Below are 23890 nucleotides of genomic sequence, written 5' to 3'. Positions count from 1 at the left end.
AGAGATATTATGGATTTCTCTTGACTCAAGATGATGATGTAATGCTCATAGATAATGATGAGCCTCTTACCTACCAAGATGCTATGAACAGTCCAGACTCCGAGAGATGGCTAGAGGCCATGAAATCTGAAATAGAATCCATGTATCAAAATAAAGTATGGACTTTAGTTAATCCACCTGAAGGGGTAAAACCTATAGGGTGCAAGTGGGTTTTCAAGAAGAAAACTGACATGGATGGTAAAGTACAGACCTATAAAGCGCGACTGGTGGCAAAAGGTTTCCAACAAGTTCATGGTATAGACTATGATGAGACCTTTTCACCAGTTGCTATGGTTAAGTCCATCAGGATTTTGCTAGCAATAGTTGCTTACTACGACTATGAGATTTGGCAAATGGATGTCAAAACCGCTTTCTTAAATGGGAGCCTTGAAGAGGATGTATACATGATACAACTTGAGGGTTTTGTCGATCCCAAGTTTGCTAAGATGGTCTGTAAGTTGCTTCGATCTATTTATGGATTGAAGCAAGCCTCAAGGAGATGGAATCGTCGTTTTGATGAAACAGTCAAAAAATTTGGCTTTATTCAAAATGAAGATGAACCATGTGTTTACAAGAAGGTTAGTGGGAGCCACATGGCATTCCTAGTACTATATGTATATGAAATATTACTAATAGGGAATGACATACCTTCTCTACAGGCTGTTAAGACTTGGTTGAGAAATAATTTCTCGATGAAGGACTTAGGTGATGCTACCTATATATTAGGGATCAAGATCTATAGAGATGGATCAAGGAAATTAATCGGCCTAAGTCAGAGTACATACATTGACAAAGTATTGCATCGTTTCGGGATGCAAGAGGCAAAAAGAGGATATGTCCCAATGTCTCATGGGATATTGATCTCAAAAGACAACTGCCCTAAATCATTTGATGATAAGGGTCGTATGAGCAAAGTTCCATATGCTTCGGCAATTGGATCTATAATGTATACGATGATATGTACTCGACCTGATGTTTCGTATGCCTTGAGCATGACGAGCAGATACCAGTCTAATCCTGGCGAGGGTCACCGGACAACAGTCATGAATATTCTTAAGTACTTAAAAAGGACTAAAGATTCATTCTTGGTGTATGGAGGAGATATATATATATGTAAAGTGCATACTGATGATAATGTTGCAGACCCACTGACTAAGGCTTTGTCGCAACAAAAGCACGAAGGTCATACTAGTTTCATGGGTATTAGATATCTGGGTGATTAGCTCTAGTGCAAGTGGGAGATTGTTAGTGTTTGTGCCCTAGAGACAACACTATTATGTTTATATTATGAAACATTTGGATTAGTAATTCTGATTATATGGATTATTCTTTAGTAATTTATTATATCTTTATTTTCTGCGAAAAGATGTTAGATTAATAAATGTCCTTGGAATATGATATGTAATTTTATATCTCTAAATACGTGACTTAGAAATGAGATTATGAGAATAGTATCGATATTCCTAAAGATCCCTAGTCGAGTATTATTATTAAGGGACAATAATAATGCATTAAGACTAGTGTGAATGTTGACTGATGATCACATCTCATTGATCATAGGTATAGTAATATTAAAGTTAAAACACAGGCACATGTATTATATACATGGTGCTGGAAGACCCAATGTGAGATTCTACATGTCTGTTGTGTCATAAGTAATTCTCACAGTGATAATGATGTATTGGTCCTTAGACTTGAAATCATTATATTTCTATATGAGAATTAATATACTTTGGTTGCATTTACCTTTGACCGGGTGATGATAAAAGTGTATATTGGGTATATTATGAATCATATGAGAAATATGAATGATCTAGAAAGGATTTAACCCTCCTATTTTAGGAGTGATATTATTGGCCTCTTGTTTGAGTTAGACTATGAAATGCATGGTCATGCTCAAATGTTGATTTGATGTTATAGTCTACTCATCAATCAAGGAAACATGGATTAAATTATGAAGAGGATGACACATAACATGCCTCGAGTTTAATCTATAATATATGGTTAAAAGGATTATAGTACATTGTACATTATACACAAAAGGTTTAATCGATCACCGATTTAATTATTATTACTTGAGTAACAATGATGTATTACTAGATGTCGGTCATTGTTTATGATTTTAAATTAGATTTAAAATTGTTACCAACGTAATAATAACCTAAAGGGTCGCACAAAAAATGATTGGAGAATTATTTAATTTAAATTTGGATTTAAATTAAATGTAAGTAATTCGAATTATTTGTTATTAATTGAGTGTGACTTAATTCATTAAATAAATAGGAAATTCGAATTTAATATTAAATCCGAAATTAAGTTATTGGATGATTAAGTGAGACTTAATAATATAATAATTAGAATTTTGAATTTAATAATAATAATAACTCTAAAATTAAGTTTAGGGTTGGAGGCCCATTAGCTCTTGCCTATATAATATCTTTTTCTAATAGAATTAGGGTTACACATTTTATTTGATAAAATATAAACCCTAGCAGCTTGAAGAGAGATAGAGAGAGCAAGAAGGCGGCCTCAAGAACGTGCTAGTACACACGCATCCTCCGGGCGATCATTCGTGTGGATACCTTCAAGGCGTAGATCGTTCCAGCGACGGGCTCCGTGGTGATCATTCAAGACCTCCATCTTTCCATTAACGTAAAGCTTCTTAAGGTAAACATACTAAAATACGAATTAAATATTATTTTTCGCATGGATCCTGCGGAGGGTTTCGAATTTTAAGATTTAAATTTACGTTTTCGTTGCGTTTATGTGCTAAAAAACCCTTCAATGGCATCAGAGCTACTTGCGAAAAGTTTTTAATTCGTTTATGTGTTTAACCGTTTTCGATATATGAGCATGTACGTGATTCGCCATGATTTGATGTTGATATAATATGCTTGTATATGTATGGTTTTGAATATATGATATTCATGTGAGTTGTATAATCATAAGATGATTATGTAATTTGTATATATATTGATATATACATGATTTATGTTTGTTCTAATTATGAGAATCATATTAGATACGGATTCTGAATTGGCTGCTGCAGATTTGCTGAAATCTGGGTCTGGTGTCCAATTTACTCAAACGATACCCTATTCGATAGGTAAACGAGCATATGAACAAAACTGATAACTAAAGCTATCAACGACTCGTCTGTAAGGCGTTTGACGTCGTTTACTGCCTGTAAACTGTGATTCTTGTTTTTCTGATTTGATTCTGATTTTTATGATTTTTTTCATTTATTTTTTTATGATTACATCATGGATAATATGATATGTTAAGATCAGATTATGTGTTTTAACATGCTTTTATGTGTTGTATGAGCATGGTGGATGGTTATGGCCTTTCGACCTTAGTGTAATGGTTTTGGTTTTGGTTTTAAATACGACTTGCATGTCGTCAATCTTTGTAATCATAAATCTCGAATGTAACTCGAGTTATTCTTATAAGTTCATTAGATTAGTTTTTCTTTTAATCATGTAATGTAATTGAAGACTCAAGAAGGCTATCCAATGGAGGTGATTTAAAGAAGAAGACGAGACATACAAGGAGTCTAAACAAAGAAGAAGATGAGGCATATAAGAAGTCTAAACAAAGAAGAAGACTTATGTAATAAGTAGTAGTATTTATTTCCATCACCATATTAGATTGACCTTGATCTTTATCATGAGCTTGATAAAGATCACATAGGATGGGGCCATAACCAAACACATTTAATTTATTGCACTTTACATATTAATGTATGAATGTATGTATAGAATAGTTAATGATGCATGCTTTAATTAGATTAATTATGCATGAATGTATGTATTAGATACGTCACCCATGCCATGCCTAAACAAGATAAAATCTGTAAGACTCAAGATTTTAAAATTTACAAACAATTATGAGATTCTCGTGTTTATGAAACACGGAATGAAATATGAATCTTCTTTATTTCCGACATGGGGCGATTTTGTCAACAACGGGTTCATAGAACTTGTAAGGCTGTGGGTTTTAAGCGAGACCAATGTGACTCCTCCACTACCTGGAAATCAAACCATTGACGAGTATTGATTTGAAGTATTTTATTCAAGGAAAATTTGGGAATCTCTTTATGATGGGATCATGATCGTTATAATACTAACAAAACCCTAATGTTTATATTAAGTTATTTAAATGTCTTCCAATATGTCCAACGCGTTAACCCCTAGATCGATAAGGAGTGGGTTCGCCAGAGCGAAGTACTCCCATCTATCGTGGGACGATATGTTGAAGTGTATGATACTTTTTAGACCTTTGGGTTATAACTTAACTAAGTTACCACAATAGGATTGTGAACTTAGAGGCATAGAGTTTGGTGAGATTTATTGGATAAATAAGAATAAATGTTGTTCCACTAAACTATCCAAGAGTTATATAGTTGATATAATTGACAAATGTTGTCTACCTTATTGAATCATGTTTTAGGAGTAAAGCCAAAGCTGAACTAAAATGTTGTGAAAATTTGGATTTTGGCTCACTAGAAAGTATATAGAAGATACTCTTTCAGAATTAATAGTTAGGGCTATTAATTTGATAAAATAGTGGGAGATAGATACATTTTGAATATATATGAATAATCACTTGAACATAATTTAATAATGATTTATAAACTAATTTATCTTATGCATTTTAAACATTGTAGATATCAAATGGCAATCAATTCAAACAACTTCTCTGTGCGACCAGTCCTTGAGAAGGACAAGCTGACAGGAACAAACTTCCTTGACTGGCAGAGGAACTTGAGGATTATCCTCAAACAAGAGCGCAAGCTCTATGTCATAGATATCCCTTGCCCTGCACCTCTCACTGAAGGAGCATCCCGTGCTCAACATAATGTTTATCAGAAACATATCGATAATGACACGGATGTTCAATGTCTCATGTTAGCGACCATGAGTGCTGAACTTCAAAAACAACATGAGAATATGGATTCTTATGATATGATTGAGCACCTTAAATGTATGTTTGAAGGACAGGCTCGTCAGGAGAGGTTTGATACTTTCAAATTATTGCATGCATGTAAGCAGGGAGAACGTGATTCGGTTGGACCGCATGTTCTAAGGATGATTGGGTATATTGAGTACCTTGCCAAGTTGGGTGCTCCGATTGCTGTGGAGCACCAGATTGACCTAATTTTGCAATCTTTAAACAACAGTTATTCTCAATTTGTGATGAATTACAATATGAATGAGATAGATAAGAACACCACGAACTGTTGGCAATGTTGAAAACTGCTGAGACTAATGTTCAGAAGACATCCCCTGCTCCCATGTTGATGGTGAATAAGGGGAAGGCCAAAGGAAAGGGTAAATGGAAAGGCAAGAGGAAGATGGGATCTATATCGAATGCCAATCTGAAACCTGATCCGACCAAGGCTTTGAAGCCTAAAGGTGGTGTTCCAAAGGTTGGTGATTGTCACTATTGCAAGAAACCAGGTCATTGGAAGAGGAACTGTCATGCTTATTTGGAGGATCTGAAGAAGAAGAAGGCTGTTGTTACTGCTTCTGATTTAGGTATTTATGTTATTGAAGTCAATTTGTCTACTTCTACATCTTGGGTATTAGATACTGGATGTGGTTCTCACATTTGTATAAATGTGCAGGAACTGCATGGAAGTAGGACATTGGCGAAGGGAGAAGTCGACCTACGAGTTGGCAATGGAGCAAAGGTTGATGTTTTAGCTGTAGGGACTTAACGTTTATCGTTGCCCACTGGGCTTGTTTTAGAACTATATAACTATTTTTACGTGCCTGTGATTTGCAGAAACATTATTTCGGTTTCTTGTTTGGACAAGAAAGATTTTTCATTTTTGATTCAGAACAATAGTTGTTCCTTTTCATTCAATAATGTTACCTATGGGATTGCACATTTGTTTAATGGTTTATATGTTCTTGATATAGATACTCCTGTCTATAACATAAATAATGATAATAAACTTATTAAGATAAAAGACTCAAATCAAACATACCTTTGGCATTATTGTTTAGGTCACATAAATGAGAAACGCATTTCCAAATTACATAAAGATAGTTACTTAGATAAGTTTGATTTTGAATCATACGAAGAATGCAAATCTTGTCTCATTGGCAAAATGGCTAAAGCACCTTTTACCGGACAAGGTGAAAGGGCCACCGAACGATTAGGACTTATACATAGTGATGTATGTGGTCCAATGCGTACGATGGCAAGAGGTGGCTTTTACTACTTCATTACTTTTACTGATGATTTCAGTAGATATGGATATGTGTGTCTTTTGAAGAATAAATCCGATTCTTTTGAAAAGTTCAAAGAATACAAGGCTGAAGTGGAAAAGCAAACATGGGAAAGTATAAAAGTTCTACGATCAGATCGTGGAGGAGAATACTTAAGCCTCAAGTTTAAAGGTTTCTTGAAGGAGTGTGGTATTGTATCACAACTTACTCCTCCTGGAACACCTCAATGGAATAGAGTTTGTGAGAGGAGAAATCGTACCTTGTTGGACATGGCGCGATCGATGATGAGTCTAGCAGATCTTCCAATAAGTTTATGGGGTTATGCTCTAAAAACGGCTGCATATACACTAAACCGAGTTCCAACTAAATCGGTTCAAAAGACTCCATATGAGATATGGACTGAGAAACATCACAGTATGTCTTTTATGAAAGTATGGGGATGCGAAGCGTTTGTGAAATGCTTGGTGTCTGACAAGCTGGGACCAAAATCGGATAAATGTTATTTTGTGGGATATCCTGAAGAAACTAAAGGGTATAGTTTCTATAATCCTACCGAGAACAAAGTGTTTGTTGCTCGAACCGGTGTATTTCTTGAAAGAGAGTTACTTTCAAAGAAAATTAGTGGGAGGACTATAGATCTCAATGAAGATCGAGTTGTACAAAATAATATTGAACTAGAGTTGGAAAATGGGCAGGAAGTACATCAAGATGTTCCTGCTCCGGAAACACAGGTTGTTCGTAGATCTACTAGGGCTCGTCATGAGCCTGAGAGATATTATGGATTTCTCTTGACTCAAGATGATGATGTAATGCTCATAGATAATGATGAGCCTCTTACCTACCAAGATGCTATGAACAGTCCAGACTCCGAGAGATGGCTAGAGGCCATGAAATCTGAAATAGAATCCATGTATCAAAATAAAGTATGGACTTTAGTTAATCCACCTGAAGGGGTAAAACCTATAGGGTGCAAGTGGGTTTTCAAGAAGAAAACTGACATGGATGGTAAAGTACAGACCTATAAAGCACGACTGGTGGCAAAAGGTTTCAAACAAGTTCATGGTATAGACTATGATGAGACCTTTTCACCAGTTGCTATGGTCAAGTCCATCAGGATTTTGCTAGCAATAGTTGCTTACTACGACTATGAGATTTGGCAAATGGATGTCAAAACCGCTTTCTTAAATGGGAGCCTTGAAGAGGATGTATACATGATACAACTTGAGGGTTTTGTCGATCCCAAGTTTGCTAAGATGGTCTGTAAGTTGCTTCGATCTATTTATGGATTGAAGCAAGCCTCAAGGAGATGGAATCGTCGTTTTGATGAAATAGTCAAAGAATTTGGCTTTATTCAAAATGAAGATGAACCATGTGTTTACAAGAAGGTTAGTGGGAGCCACGTGGCATTCCTAGTACTATATGTATATGACATATTACTAATAGGGAATGACATACCTTCTCTACAGGCTGTTAAGACTTGGTTGGGAAATAATTTCTCGATGATGGACTTAGGTGATGCTACCTATATATTAGGGATCAAGATCTATAGAGATGGATCAAGGAAATTAATCGGCCTAAGTCAGAGTACATACATTGACAAAGTATTGCATCATTTCGGGATGCAAGAGGCAAAAAGAGGATATGTCCCAATGTCTCATGGGATATTGATCACAAAAGACAACTGCCCTAAATCATTTGATGATAAGGGTCGTATGAGCAAAGTTCCATATGCTTCGGAAATTAGATCTATAATGTATGCGATGATATGTACTCGACCTGATGTTTCGTATGCCTTGAGCATGACGAGCAGATACCAGTCTAATCCTGGCGAGGGTCACCGGATAACAGTCAAGAATATTCTTAAGTACTTAAAAAGGACTAAAGATTCATTCTTGGTGTATGGAGGAGATATACATATATGTAAAGTGCATACTGATGATAATGTTGCAGACCCACTAACTAAGGCTTTGTCGCAGCAAAAGCACGAAGGTCATACTAGTTCCATGGGTATTAGATATCTGGGTGATTAGCTCTAGTGCAAGTGGGAGATTGTTAGTGTTTGTGCCCTAGAGACAACACTATTATGTTTATATTATGAAACATTTGGATTAGTAATTCTGATTATATGGATTATTCTTTAGTAATTTATTATATCTTTATTTTCTGCGAAAAGATGTTAGATTAATAAATGTCCTTGGAATATGATATGTAATTTTATATCTCTAAATACGTGACTTAGAAATGAGATTATGAGAATAGTATCGATATTCCTAAAGATCCCTAGTCGAGTATTATTATTAAGGGACAATAATAATACATTAAGACTAGTGTGAATGTTGACTGATGATCACATCTCATTGATCATAGGTATAGTAATATTAAAGTCAAAACACAGGCACATGTATTATATACATGGTGCTGGAAGACCCAATGTGAGATTCTACATGTCTGTTGTGTCATAAGTAATTCTCACAGTGATAATGATGTATTGGTCCTTAGACTTGAAATCATTATATTTCTATATGAGAATTAATATACTTTGGTTGCATTTACCTTTGACCGGGTGATGATAAAAGTGTATATTGGGTATATTATGAATCATATGAGAAATATGAATGATCTAGAAAGGATTTAACCCACCTATTTTAGGAGTGATATTATTGGCCTCTTGTTTGAGTTAGACTATGAAATGCATGGTCATGCTCAAATGTTGATTTGATGTTATAGTCTACTCATCAATCAAGGAAACCTGGATTAAATTATGAAGAGGATGACACATAACATGCCTCGAGTTTAATCTATAATATATGGTTAAAAGGATTATAGTACAGTGTACATTATACACAAAAGGTTTAATCGATCACCGATTTAATTATTATTACTTGAGTAACAATGATGTATTACTAGATGTCGGTCATTGTTTATGATTTTAAATTAGATTTAAAATTGTTACCAACGTAATAATAACCTAAAGGGTCGCACAAAGAATGATTGGAGAATTATTTAATTTAAATTTAGATTTAAATTAAATGTAAGTAATTCGAATTATTTCTTATTAATTGAGTGTGACTTAATTCATTAAATAAATAGGAAATTCGAATTTAATATTAAATCCAAAATTAAGTTATTGGATGATTAAGTGAGACTTAATAATATAATAATTAGAATTTTGAATTTAATAATAATAATAACTCTAAAATTAAGTTTAGGGTTGGAGGCCCATTAGCTCTTGCCTATATAATATCTTTTTCTAATAGAATTAGGGTTACACGTTTTATTTGATAAAACATAAACTCTAGCAGCTTGAAGAGAGATAGAGAGAGCAAGAAGGCGGCCTCAAGAACGTGCTAGTACACACCCATCCTTCGAGCGATCATTCGTGTGGATACCTTCAAGGCGTAGATCGTTCCAAAGACGGGCTACGTGGTGATCATTCAAGACCTCCATCTTTCCATTAACGTAAAGCTTCTTAAGGTAAACATACTAAACTACGAATTAAATATTATTTTTCGCATGGATCCTGCGGAGGGTTTCGAATTTTAAGATTTAAATTTACGTTTTCGTTGCGTTTTTGTGCTAAAAAATCCTTCACAAAGCACGTAGACATTAAGTACCACTTCATAAGGGAACATGTGATGAATGGTACTGTGGAACTGCATTTTGTTCCAAGTGAAAAACAGTTTGCAGATCTCTTTACCAAGCCACTTGATGAATCCACATTTTCAAGGTTGGTAAGTGAGTTAGGTATACTTAATTATTCCTGAATCATTTCAGATATTTTTGCAAATTTTAATGCAGCCAGAAATTTAATTGATTTTTCTGTTTTGGATGAAATTTTGGCTAAGTCAAAATTTACATCCTGACGGATGCTATTATCCATCGAGTTTGATCATCCATCAGAATATTAATTGTTAATAAAAATCAATTATTTTTCTGGAGTATTTTATAACTCGACGGATAACTGATTTATCCTCATCCGTCGAATTGTCTCAATCCTAGCTGTTAAAACTCTGAACATCATCCATCGAGTATACTTACAGTTTGTAAGCATGACACGACAGATTAGTGACAGAATTTCTACATTTTATTTTGATTTTTTTAAAATGGCTATTTTGGGCAATTTTTATTGGTCACTTTATTTTACTTTATTATTTTTTGACAGTTTACTTCTGAGATATTATAAAAGATAAATTCATTTTTATTCTTCTCTTTTATCATTCTCACGGTTCAATTGCTCTAACTTCTTTCTTCTCAAAAGCAAATACTTTCTCTGCAAATTTCCCAATCTCTAACAATGGCACCAGTCGACAAAATCATGTCTCAAACTGGATATATCTATAAAAAGAACAACTTCATAGCTCTAGTGAACAAGGAGATTCAACAGTCTGGAGACTACCACAAAATGATGGATTTTGTGAAAGGCTGTAAACTCAATTATGCTATGTTGGAATCTCCCACTATCTACTGTGAGGTTGTAGAAGAGATATGGACAACTATAGTGTACAATGAACTGATAAGACCATTACATTCACTCTAAAAGGTAAGCATTATTGCATAAATAGTGACATTATCAAAGCATGCTTTAGAATTCCTGATAATACTGCTACTACTCCACACACAGACACTGACATAGTTAACATGCTAAATTCCATGGACTATGCACTTACTACCTCTAAGTTAAGTGAAATTATGAGGTTAGGTCTTAGAAAGGAATGGAGCTTTATGTTTGATGTGGTAACTAAGGTATTCTCTGGTAAGATTAGTAACTTTGATTTTGTTAACATTTCTATGCTTAACATGCTTTACATGCTAGTTACTGATAATTACTTTAATTTCAGTGACTTGGTCTTGTTTGAGTTAGGCTTTAAGTTAGGAGAACTCAATAAGAGAGGTAAAAGTGTCTATTATGCTAGATTCTTTATAATGCTTGTTAACCATCTCATTGAGAATATTGTAATTGAGAACTCAACCAACAAGCTAAATTGTCGGGTTCAAGAAAGAAGGATTATTTCATATCTCAACGAGACAAACCACCACAAAGAGGTGCCTCTCTTTTATTTTCCAATCATGGAGGAACCTCAGGTAAGTGAGGTAATTTCTGTTGTCTCCACTTTTCCAACCTCACACACTTCTTTGCCTTCAAATGTAGCAATGGCATCTGTGTCAATGACACAACAGATGCCTACCCAAGCTACTAAATCACAAATTTCAAAATCCAAGTCTAAGAAAGCCCCCTCTGGTTTCTTTCAAAAAAAACCAGTTGTAAAATCCACTAAAACCAAAGAGGGGAATGTGAAGGAGGGTAAGCAAGGTGAGGGACAGGGTGAAAATCAAAGAAACCCTAAGGATAAGGCTGGTGAGAAGAGTGTACCCAAACCTAGCCACACCACAGTTTCCCAATAAACTGTGGTTGTTAATAAGGAAATAAGCTCAATTCTAGTTTCATCCTCCCAAGAGGATGTTACTATTGAAACAAGCTCCCAACCAGGAGCACAGGCCAAGAGGGGTAGGGACACTAGCTCACCACAAACTTATGCTAGAAAGAAAAGATCAAAAACCCTTGGGGATGCACAGAGCACACACACAGTGCAAACTGGTGCTAAAGACCCAGTCATTGCACCATCTCAAAGTCAGGATGATGTGGCTCCAATAAATATGGAGTCACAGCCAAAATCTCTAATAATTGAAGCACCTGATACACTTAATTTTTCCCACACACTCACTGGATGTTGACATGATAAACACATCACTTCCAAATTCTCCATCTTTAACTCTATTGGAGAAGCCAAAAATCCAAGCAAGTGAGCATCATCTTTTAGATGATTTGTTGGCTCACTTTCCATTTCTTTCTGAGTCTGTTGAGACATCTGTGCCAAAAAATTTATTAATCTTCACAGAGTCTACAATAGTCTCCACTCCAAACTTATTCATTTCTTCTATCCCGATGGATATTCATCATCCGTCGAGTAGTGATTGTATCCCGATGGATAATCCTAACAGCAGTCATCCATCGGATAGCGAAACTACTATCCCGATGGATATTCCTCATCCATCGGGTGTCTCTGCACAACTTAAAATTTCTTCAATTCTCACAAGTACAGAAGACTTAGTAGTAGTACAATCACTCTTAGGGCTGAGGGAAGGAAGTGAATTGAGTGAGAAGCTGGGTTGCTCCCAGGCAAAAGGAGAGAATAAGAGTGAATCCTTACAGTCCATTTCTTCATGACTGGCAAAAGTGAGTGAGAGGAGTTTGCCTTAGATGGTGAAGGTGGGGGTGTGAGGGTGGGAAGCCAAGGGGAGCCCTTGATGTAAAAAAAGAGAGATCATGAGAGAAAAGCAGGTACAGGAGTGATAAGGATGGAATCCATTGCAAGTGAGTCAATGAGTGTCAATGATGTAGAAAGGAAAAGGCTATTTCAGCAAGAATATCAAGTTGTCATATATTCTATTTCCCTAGATGCTGAGACATTTACTCATCATGTTACAGCTTACCAAACTCTAGCTGTGCAGGGCAATGTGGAGGCTGAAAGTATTCTAAATTTGGTGCACACTACACAATCTCTTCAAAGAGCAAAGAAATGCAATCACTGTTATGACTTCCAACACTAACAGTGATTTTGAACTGGCTGAAGATTCATTTGGGGATGGTGGTGGGGATGATGAGGAAGACAGCATGAGCATAGGGGGAGATGCAGATGTTCCTGCCTGGATGCTAACAAAAGAATGTTCCTACTTATATCTCCAATCAACACTATTCAAGTTGATCCATGACACCCAAACAGTCATTCAAGCATCTACTAATGCTAGCACAAAGAAGCTACTCACGACTCACCTTGAAGCACTCCAACTACATAAAATTCAAGCTCTCCAACACAGTCAGAGTGTGGATGAAATAAAGCAAGAAATTTCTGAAGTAAAATAGGATTTCATAGCAAGGTTGAATGCTAGAATTCCTGAAACCACCATGATTGAAATAGCTCGCAAGCTAAGGAAGGAGGTTGATCTCAATAGAAACTCAAGATTATCTGATGTAGAGAAGTCAATGGCCAAGATACTCACTAATTAAGAAACTCAGACTGCTCTACTCTAACAATTGGTGGCTGCTCAACTCCCTCCCACTCAACAACTTGATTCTAACAAAAGGGGGAGAAAGGCTCAAGTGAGGGGGAGAAATAGCTCAACATACAAGTCAGCAAAGTGATTGTTCCAGCAATTGTTTTCCCAAAACCACCAATCATGGACAGCATTGACATCATAAATCTGGAAACAGCAAAACTAAACACAGATGATAAACTGCTAAAGATTGATGTAGCAGCAGCTGAGAAGGAGTTGAAAGAAAAATAGAGAAAGATAGATGCAGAAATTCAACAAAAGTTTGGGCCAATTCAGAAGCCAAACAAAACATTCATTCATCACTCTCAAGTCAAGAACATTTATGTGAATAAAATGAGTATGAATTATCTGGAAAAAGGCCAAACATCTTGCATCAAATCTCCAAAAGCAGATTTCATCATGAAGCCTAAAAGAAACTACTCAAAGTTCTCACAAAAGAATCCTATGGATATTGAGAATTAGACACCTAGGCCAGATGAGAAGAAGCTATTGGCTAGGTCAATTGCCTTTTACAAAGATCCAGCTGATTCAGCACTCAAAAGAAGATTAGCCAAGATTTACAGAAATGGTAAGGAAATTTGTGTGGTGGATGGACACCCTATGTTTGTGGAAGCTAAGAAGGAAGAGAAAGAAAGAATCAGGAAAGAAAAGAAGCAAGCTGCTCTGGATGCTAAAAAGCTTAAACAAAAGAAGAAGCAAGCTGCTAACTTGGCCAAGCTTCAAGTTGTAAGAACCACAACAGAAATTCCTGCATTACCAACTGTAATTGCTGAACCTAAGGATCAGAAAGTGCAAGAAAAACTACAACAGAAAAGAAGATTCAGATACAAGCTCCATTCCAAGAGAAAATTGGACTTTAGTGATGAGGAAAAGGAAGACCATATTCCCAAAAAGTCTACAACTTCAACTCAGACATTAAAACCCTCAATGGTATTTGAAGAATTCAAGGTGGTGCATCCAATTAGGAATATTCTGGTGAACCCATTATTTATAAGGATAAGCCAGTAGACTGGGATAGTTTACCAATTCCTGAGCTAAACTTTTCTATCTTCAAGACAAAGAAGACAAAGATAAGAGCTAGAAAGAAAGTGAAATCAGTGACTCTCAAATCCAAGACCCTGGTAAAATCTCAATCCATAGTCAACAAAGGAGATATGTTGTACATCTGTGACATCAAAGAGTTTTCTGACATTAACCTCTACTTAGATAAATTGGAAGAAGTTAAAGGAATTGATGCTCACGGACATCTTCCTGAAAAACTGGTATTCAAATATAAGGGAGGAAATATGGCCACTTCACAGGATTCTTCTAGAAAGCCAATATGTGCTAATAAAGATCTACTCATCTTTCAAAAAGAACTTTGGATACCATGTGACTGCTAGAAGATCAGTTCTAAAGAAGATTGAGGAGCTGAGGAGTAATAGAGCCAAAGATGCACTTCCAAAAACTCTGTCAATTTCCTTCACAGGAAAGAGGGTGCATTTGAGGCCTTATTGGTTGATGGAATTCAGGGATGAAAAGGGAGTTAGAAGATTTTTCAGATTGGGGGACCAGTTGAGCATCTCTAGCAATGAGACTCTATTGGAAATGTAAGGAATGATAGATCTCTCAGAAGCTGATGAACTTGAATTCCACAAACAACTCTAAAACCAGATAGAAGAGAACAACAAGAGGCTTGGGAAGAAACCTAGACAATCAAGGAAATAGACTTATCTGCTCAGACTAGAGGAGCGCCTTGATAATGATTGTGAGCTATTCATTGTATACTTTACATTGTTCAATTTTCAGTAAATTTTGCAGCACTTATCAGTTTTATCTACTTTTTTCATTCTATATTCTTAGAGTGTTTTGTTATCATTAAGTTTCTCTTAATTTATGGCTATAATTCAAGTAGACATAAATTGGGGGAGATTGTTAGGAATATGTTGTGAACTTGATGATAAATTATACAAAACACCTTAGTATATTTAACTTAGTGAATTTTGTAGCACTCGACGGATGATCAAATATAGTCCCGACGGATGATTCAATTTAATCCTGATGGATGATGATTTGACATCCATCGAGTGAGTAGCTTATGTAATAATAAGTAGTGTAGCACATTTCTGCAAATAACTTTGTGTAGATTCTGTAGGATCTTATGAGTCATGTTGACTACTAGTAGATATGCAGAATAGGTTGACTAATTGTAAATATGAGATGTCTTGTAATTCTGCATAAGTAAAATGGAGTCAAGTGTCAAATAGCTACCCGACGGATGATCAACAAAGCTACCCGACGGATGATCAACAAAGCTACCCGACGGATGATCAATAAAGCTACCCGACGGATAACAAGTATGTACCCGACGGATGATCAATTCAAATATCTGTTGACAGTGACAACACAGTCACATGCGTTGGGTGTTTGCAAAAGGAATGTGGCAGCCTGTTTAGCAGGAAATTGAGAACAAAAAAGCATTACCATTTCCATGCAAGGTATGAAGATTTTCTGTTAGGTCCCAATTTGTTTGTAGAAGGGGGGGTTGAATGCAAACAATACCGTTTAATCGAATAAAATGCGGAATAAAATTGTGAAACAAAATTCAAGTTAAATAAAACTTTTATTAAACTTGAAAGGTGTTACAACTACGGTATCGGTTACAAGGGATTAATCTCAAATCAATTATTACAAATTTAGAATAAATTCGACATGAACTTTTTCTATTTTTGTAATTAAAAGATCAAATGCTAAATGCGATTTGAGATTAAGTTCTAGGGATTTTAATCCGCTAGATTGATACACAAGAACAAGATAAGTATTTCTAGTTGATTGGATTTAACTTTACAATCTAGAAATTGATCTTGAAGTTGTAGATGAGATGAAATATTTTATCTGCTCCTTTTGCTTTTGTTCTTTTTGTATGTTCTATTTGATTGCTATTCTTTGAACTGGTCTTCTGCTTCTTTTAAACAACACAGCCGAGTAGATTGAATTGGAATGACAATTCTTTAAGCTTGTGAGACTTTCGGTAGGACAATGTTTACAACTAGCAAGACAATTAAAAATGAGCTAGCAAGACTTTCGGTATGACTATAGATTGTCATACCGATTGTCATATTAGTTCAAATAAATTGTCTTGCTGAATTAATAACAGATTTTAATCTAAACAGAAATTCTAATAAGACAATTAAATGTATTGGCATGACTTTCGGTATGACTATCAATTGTCATACCGATTGTCATACTAGTTCAAATGAATTGTCTTGCTGAATTTAAGCAGATTTTAAACCAATTAAAATCTTGTAAATCCTTAGTATTAATTCTAAATTAATTAATCAATTTAATTCAATTAATCAATAAATTAATCTTTGCAGATATAATTTATTTTCTTAATTAAATTATATGACTTAATTAATTAATAGAGAATTAATACTAACCCTTAGCAGCATCCATTCTTCTGACAATCTTCTGAAAGTCACTGAGACTTATGAATCAATTCCGCCACTTCAATGCTGACACTCGATGTACTGTCTGGTTCATGAGTGACTAACTTTCGTGACGTTTCTTCATGTCTTGACTTTTATATTCTGATTGAATCCTTGTAATAAATGATACCTTGACGAGATCTCTGTCACTTGATTAAATCCACGATCTTGATTTATATCACTGAGGCATGATCAAATTCTTGAACTTCTTCCAGTGAATCTTCAAGTCTGCAGATGAACAATGTTTCTTTATTCTTTGACAGATGTTACATTGTGAGATCTCTCTGATGATTGATCCACTATTTACTTATTACATTCTTATTTGAGTTGAGTTAAATACTCGAATAAACGAGTAGGCTATGACATATGCCTTTCAATCTCCCCCTATTTGCTTGTTAGACAATAACAACAAATACCTAGAGGATAACTCAACTAACAAATAAGAAAAAGATATAAACAGTAATGTAAAGTAAATAGCAGAAAAGTTCTGGATTATATTTAACATTTTCCAGATTCCAAATGAAATTTACAAGTGAATACAAGATAGATGTTCCTCTAGCCTGAACATATAACTACATTAGACTATCTTGATTCATAAAGCTCTAATCATATTACATTGAGTTTTGAGCTAATTGACTTCAGTTGTCTTCTCTTCTGACTTCACCTTCTTCTAAATCTTGAAGCAATTCCTTGTCAAAGACACGATCCTTTTCTGAAGTGAAGCTTGCAGGTCTGACTGGTTGAACTCCAACTGACTTCAGCTTATTCTTGAGTTGATTGTACCTTTTAACATTCTTTTCACAATAAGCTTGAATCAAGTCAGCAGCTTGAGTCTTCAACATGGATGAATATCCAGCAGTTCTCAAATGATGTTCCATCCAGACCAGATGCTTAGCTGAGTAGTCTTTAAGAGATTGTACATCTAGCTGACAGATTTGAAGACAATCAGACTTAAAGAATCTCACCTGATGAGGATTGTTGACCACTTGAGGACTAGCCCTGCTGGCAAACTCTTTAAGCCTTTCTCGAAGAACTTCATTCAATTCTGAGCTTCTTTTTACTTTGTTGAGAAGAACCCAAGTCTCTGACAAAGAACGATTCTCAAATAGATGAAGTGACACCTTGAATGATCCTTCACTCTGACAATATACAAAAATGCTCATCTCATTTAGGGATCTATCAAAAGCAGCTGTGATCCTTGAGACTTCAGTCTTGATAGCATTCATGTACATGTCATTGTTAGGATTTGAGATTTCCAGCTTGTCAAGAAGATGTAAGAACTGCCTATCATTGTTAGTGCTCAGCTGAGGCATATCGAGTACTCTCCTAGCTTCATCCCATTTTTCACCAATCTTTAGTCTGACATCTCTTCTCCTTTCTTGAGCCTTAATGTCATGAAGACGTTGCTTTTGAAGAGTTTCTGTTCTTTGTATGTCTTTCCTCCTGTCAATGATCTGAGAGACCTTCTTGAGTTCAGCTTCTTTTCTTTTCATCTCTGACTGCTCCTTCTGAAATTCTTTCTCAAACATAGGATCCACTGTATCTTCCTCTTCCCAATCTTCAAAATCACTTTCCTCTTCAGCTTCAAATAACCCATCTTTATCTTCCTGAACTGGTTCAGTGGGAATGTCAAAAATATCAAAGTCATCCTGTTCTCCACTGTAGTAGACATCATTAGCCTTTCCTTTGTTTCCAGCAGAGGTATCTTTTTCTTTCCCTTTGGCACTACTTCCTTTCTTCTCCCCCTTAGTTGAGGGATCCTCTACTGACCTTCCTTTGGAACCTCCATCACCTTCAGAGCCTGATCCTCCACCAGACGGTCCTTCAAAATAAGCTCTTTGTTCTTCATTAGGGCAATGAGAATTCTTGATCATGTAATATAGGTGCTTCATCCCTTCATTGAGATGTTCCATGCCCGTCTCTATCTTTAGAAATCTTGAGGAGTCCAGTGAATGATTCATCTCAACGAGGTCTTCAAGAGAAGTCATTCTTGTATGTAGAGAGCAGAAGTTGGATATGTCATCAGCTGATAGAGTTGGTGTGTCCTAAATATAATTGAGCTTTGGTATTACAGTGGTCTTTAGATCTGAGATGTCATTTCTTATGATTGCAAGCTGATTGTTGACAGAGGTGGAAGAAGAAGACCGTTCAACCACTTGTGCTTTGAATGCTTGAGCTTCAGCTTGGCTTTTAGCAAGTTCTTCTTTTAGGGCAGCAATCTGAGCTAACAGGTTTACAGTATCAGTGTCCGTGTGTGCTCTCACCTGAATTTCACTCGTGTTTGGTTCACTCATCTCACGTGCATGTGTTTCTCTCAATATAATTGCTCGTGAGGAGTCTTCCTGTTGCTGTTCTTCTGTACCTGCATTAAAAATCACCCTAGCCTCTTCAAGAGAGGTCAGTGGTGGTGCAATGGGAATTCGCGAGTCCCGATCCTCAGTCAATACTATCAAATCTTTTGGAATAGATGTCTGAATTGCTTCAGGGATAGATTGACCGAGTTGCCCTCCACTTTCTCCAGATAAATCTGCGAGTGGAGAATCCCATAAGGGAGCCAGAGGTGTTTGATCTGGGAGGGGAGAAAATGACTCTATTAAGGATGGCGGAGAGTCAGATTTTCCCTCTGAAGCATGTGACTGCTCTTCTGCCATAACTATGGCAGGCACTGTAACCGACTCTACGTGCACTCCTCGCTGTGTGTCCTGAGTATGATCTGGGGAAGTGTATGGTTCCATTGTGAGTAATGGAATTGTGCCTGACTCAGTACAAGATGCCATGGCCCTATGGCGAATTTCAATAGATGCATCCTGTTGAGAGAATGCCTCTAGTAACTGTTCATTGGCCATTTCAAAGTCCATGTCCTGTTGGGAGGACAAGGATGGGCTTTCAGATGCCTCAGAATATGTTTTTCTTTTCTTAGGAGGAGGCAGAGCTGAGGGTTCACTCATATTTAACAATGTACTACTTCCTAGTAATCTCCTGGGTAACATTTTAGACAGTGGGGGAGAGGTTGAGATAGAATGAGACTCTGTGTTTGGCTCTATGACCTGGGATTGAAGCTGTGGTTCTACAACTTCATGGTCAGCCCTATCAACCACTGGGGGTCTTTCAACAGAAGTAGGAAGGGAGTGAGAGTGAGGAATTACTACCTGTAATGGAAGAGCCTGGGTGGCTTGTACCACTGGAGGTTGAGGTTGCTGTTCATGGCCGGGAAGATTGAAAATAGGTAAGGGAATATAAGTGGCCATGAAAGCAGATACAAGTACTGGAACTTGCATGAATTTGAAGGTTGTGTCTTGGCGAGTGTAAATCTTTTTACTAACTGGAGGGGGTTCGGTTACTGCAGAGTTAGCAAAAAGGGCTTTGTGTTTAGGTGTGAGTAGATGATCTGCTATAAGCATGAGAAAACGAGCATAGTAACATGATACCCTACGATTTGTAGAATGATCACGTAAAGCAGAAGTTAGACGTCTCAAGAGAATGGGAAAAAGTAGTTTGCCAAAATTGATCCTTTGATTGAAAACAACCGCAAGACCAATATACTGCAGAGTGGAAGTGATGTTATGAAAATTGGATTTTGTGCAGTTGGCAAACACTTTGGAAAGTGTATCGAAGAAAATATCCCATTCAGACACCAAATTTGATTTAGAAAGTTTGGTTAAATTGATCACCCCCTGATAGTGATTAGCATTGAAAAAATTTGTGATATCATTTTCAGAGGGTAAATTACAGAAATTGTCTAGTGGAAAATTTAACGCACGATTGACGACTGTTTCATCAACTACATACTGTGTGTTTGCGACGGTGAATGAAAAAGATTTTGAATCATCGGCCACAGTAGAGGTTGTGCAAATCAGTCTAAGTAGATCGACGTTTAAAATCACATTTGATTTAATAGCAGAGCTAACAATCGAATGGTCATTTAAAAATCTAATCCATGGCTTAAATTTTTCAACATCACATTTTTCCGGATTAAAATAACCAACCTGATTATGCGCGATAATTTGGAAATTGAGAGCCATTTAAAATAATAATAAGACACACGCTTTCAGAATTTTAAGAATAATATTAAGAAAATTCGAATTAATTAAATTTATTTAATAATTCGAATTAAATTAATTATAATCGAAAAATTTAGACAGAAATGTATCTCGTTAAAATTCCTAACTCACAAACACAGTTTTGAAAGACCAAACGACACAAATCAGAAATTAAAATAAGAAATAAAAATGCTCAAAATCAACAAACACAAATCGAAATAAAATATAGATTTAACAAAAATTCAACAGCACCTTTGTATGTATATACTTGTATGTATATACCACAAAGTGATGAATTAGTAAGCTGAGTAAAAACTCGAGCAAAGGAGAATCAAAACAGATTTGAAGATGTTTTTGATCGAAGAGAGAGAAGAGAGAGAATGAGGAAACTGTTCGAATTTTTGAAAGAAAAGAAAACTGTTGTGATGGTTAAAAAAAACAACAAACGCCTTTATATAACAGCTGGTATGACAATCCTGGATTGTCATACCGATTGTCATACCAGGCAAAAGAAAGAAAATAACCGAAAAGAATAAGAATAAAACAAGTGATAATATATAACTGGTATGACAATCTGATAGTCATACCGATTGTCATACCAGTATAAAATAAAATAAAATATATATATATAATGTTTATAACTGGCAAGACAATCAATAGTCATACCGATTGTCTTGCCAGTATAAAACTATACTGAAAAACACTGAAATGACAATTATATTCGCAAATGACTTTCAGCAAGACAATTTCAATTGTCTTGCCGATTGTCATTCTGGAAATAAAAGGATTTCACACAAAATTAATATGAAAATAAGTATATATATATAAGTACTGAAATGATTTTCAGCAAGACAATTTCAATTGTCTTGCCGATTGTTATTTCAGTAGAAAGACAATCAAATATGTACAGAAATTATATAACAAAATAGCAAAACTGAAATACAGACCTATAATATTTACAGAACCAAAGACAATATATCAGAATTTATTATTTTTATTCCAAAAATAGATTTCTGTTGAATTTTAGCAAATAAAATTCATAGAAAAATATTTTTAGAGAAAATAAAATATTCTGAGATATTTTAAATTAACAAGAAGGGAAAATAAAAATAGATAAGATAATATATATTACATAGAAATAAGCAAGAAATATGATAAAATGATAAAATAAATTTGCAAATGAATTTTTCATTTATGAAAAATTCATTTGTAAATTCATTCAAGAACAGATCCCAGATATTAACTAAATTAATCACTAAAACTATTCAACATGCCCAATTTACCAACTAATCTGGTAAATGTGGATTCGTCAAGTGGTTTAGTGAAAATATCTGCTATTTGTTCTTCTGTTGGAACAAAAAATAGTTCAACAGTACCATTCATGACGTGCTCTCTAATAAAATGATACCTGATGTCAATGTGCTTTGTCCTCGAGTGCTGCACAGGGTTGTTGGTGATGGCTATTGCACTTGTGTTGTCACATAAAATAGGAATCTTGTTCAATACAGAGCCATAGTCTCGTAGTTGGTTCCTAATCCACAAGATCTGAGCACAGCAGCTTCCAGCAGCAATATATTCAGCCTCGGCCGTTGAGTTGGAAACTGTTTGCTGTTTCTTGCTGTACCAAGAGACTAGCCTGCTTCCTAGGAATTGACAACTTCCTGAGGTGCTTTTCCTATCAACAACACTTCCTGCATAATCTGAATCTGTATATCCGACAAGGTTAAAACCAGATTCTTTAGGGTACCAAATACCTAGATTTGGGGTTCCCTTAAGATATCTTAAGATTCGTTTAACAGCAACGAGATGAATATCTCTAGGATCCGCTTGGAACCTTGCACATAAACATGTAGCATACATAATATCTGGTCTACTTGCAGTAAGATAGAGTAACGAGCCAATCATACCTCTGTAGCTTGTGACATCTACCTTAATGGAGTTTTCACATGGTCCAAGCTTGACAGCTGTAGTTGATGGAGTCCTTGCTGATGCAGAATCCTCTAAATTGTACTTTTTGAGGAGTTCCTTGAGATATTTGGATTGACAAATAAATGTTCCATCTAATCTTTGATTTACTTGTAATCCAAGAAAGAACTTCAGCTCTCCCATCATGCTCATTTCAAACTTGTTGTGCATTAACTTAGCAAATCTCTTACAGAGATTATCATTAGTAGACCCAAATATTATATCATCCATATAGACTTGGACTAATATAGTATCCTTCTTATGTGTTTTAGAAAAGAGAGTTTTGTCTATGACACCTCTAATAAAGCTATTTTCAATAAGAAATTCAGAGAGAGTGTCATACCATTTTCTTGGAGACTGTTTTAGCCCATAGATAGCCTTGAAAAGAAAGAAGACAAAATCCAAATGATCTGGATCTTCAAAACCAGGAGGTTGCTCTATATATACCTCTTCATCCAGCTTTCCATTCAGAAAGGCGCTCTTGACATCCATTTGATAAACTTTAAAGTTTGAAAATGCTGCGAATGCCAGAAATATCCTGATGGCCTCAAGTCTAGCCACTGGAGCATAGGTTTCATCATAATCAATGCTTTCAGCTTGAGAATACCCTTTAGCTACCAGTCTTGCCTTGTTTCTTGTAACCACACCATCTTCATCTAGTTTATTCCTGAATACCCACCTAGTACCAACAGTTTTCTTGTGTACAGGCCTAGGTACCAGTTTCCAGACTTGTTGACTTTCAAACTGATTGAGTTCATCTTGCATAGCAATCACCCAATCTGGATCAGTCAGTGCTTCTTCAATTTTCTTAGGTTCCATCTCAGAAAGAAATCCTGAGAACAGACACTCATTTTGAGTAGCACGTCTAGTTCTGACTCCAACATCTGGATCACCAATAATCAACTCAAAAGGGTGAGCTTTATTCCAGACAGTCTGTCTTGGAAGATTTGATCTTGATGATTCGCCTTGAAATTCATTGTGATGTTGTGTCCTACTAGATGATCCTTCAGCATCTCCCCCTGAGTTG

This window comes from Apium graveolens, chromosome 7 (genome assembly GCF_009905375.1).
Source record: "Apium graveolens cultivar Ventura chromosome 7, ASM990537v1, whole genome shotgun sequence".
Classification (NCBI taxonomy): Eukaryota; Viridiplantae; Streptophyta; class Magnoliopsida; order Apiales; family Apiaceae; genus Apium; species Apium graveolens.
Note: the sequence above shows the minus strand (reverse complement) of the source record.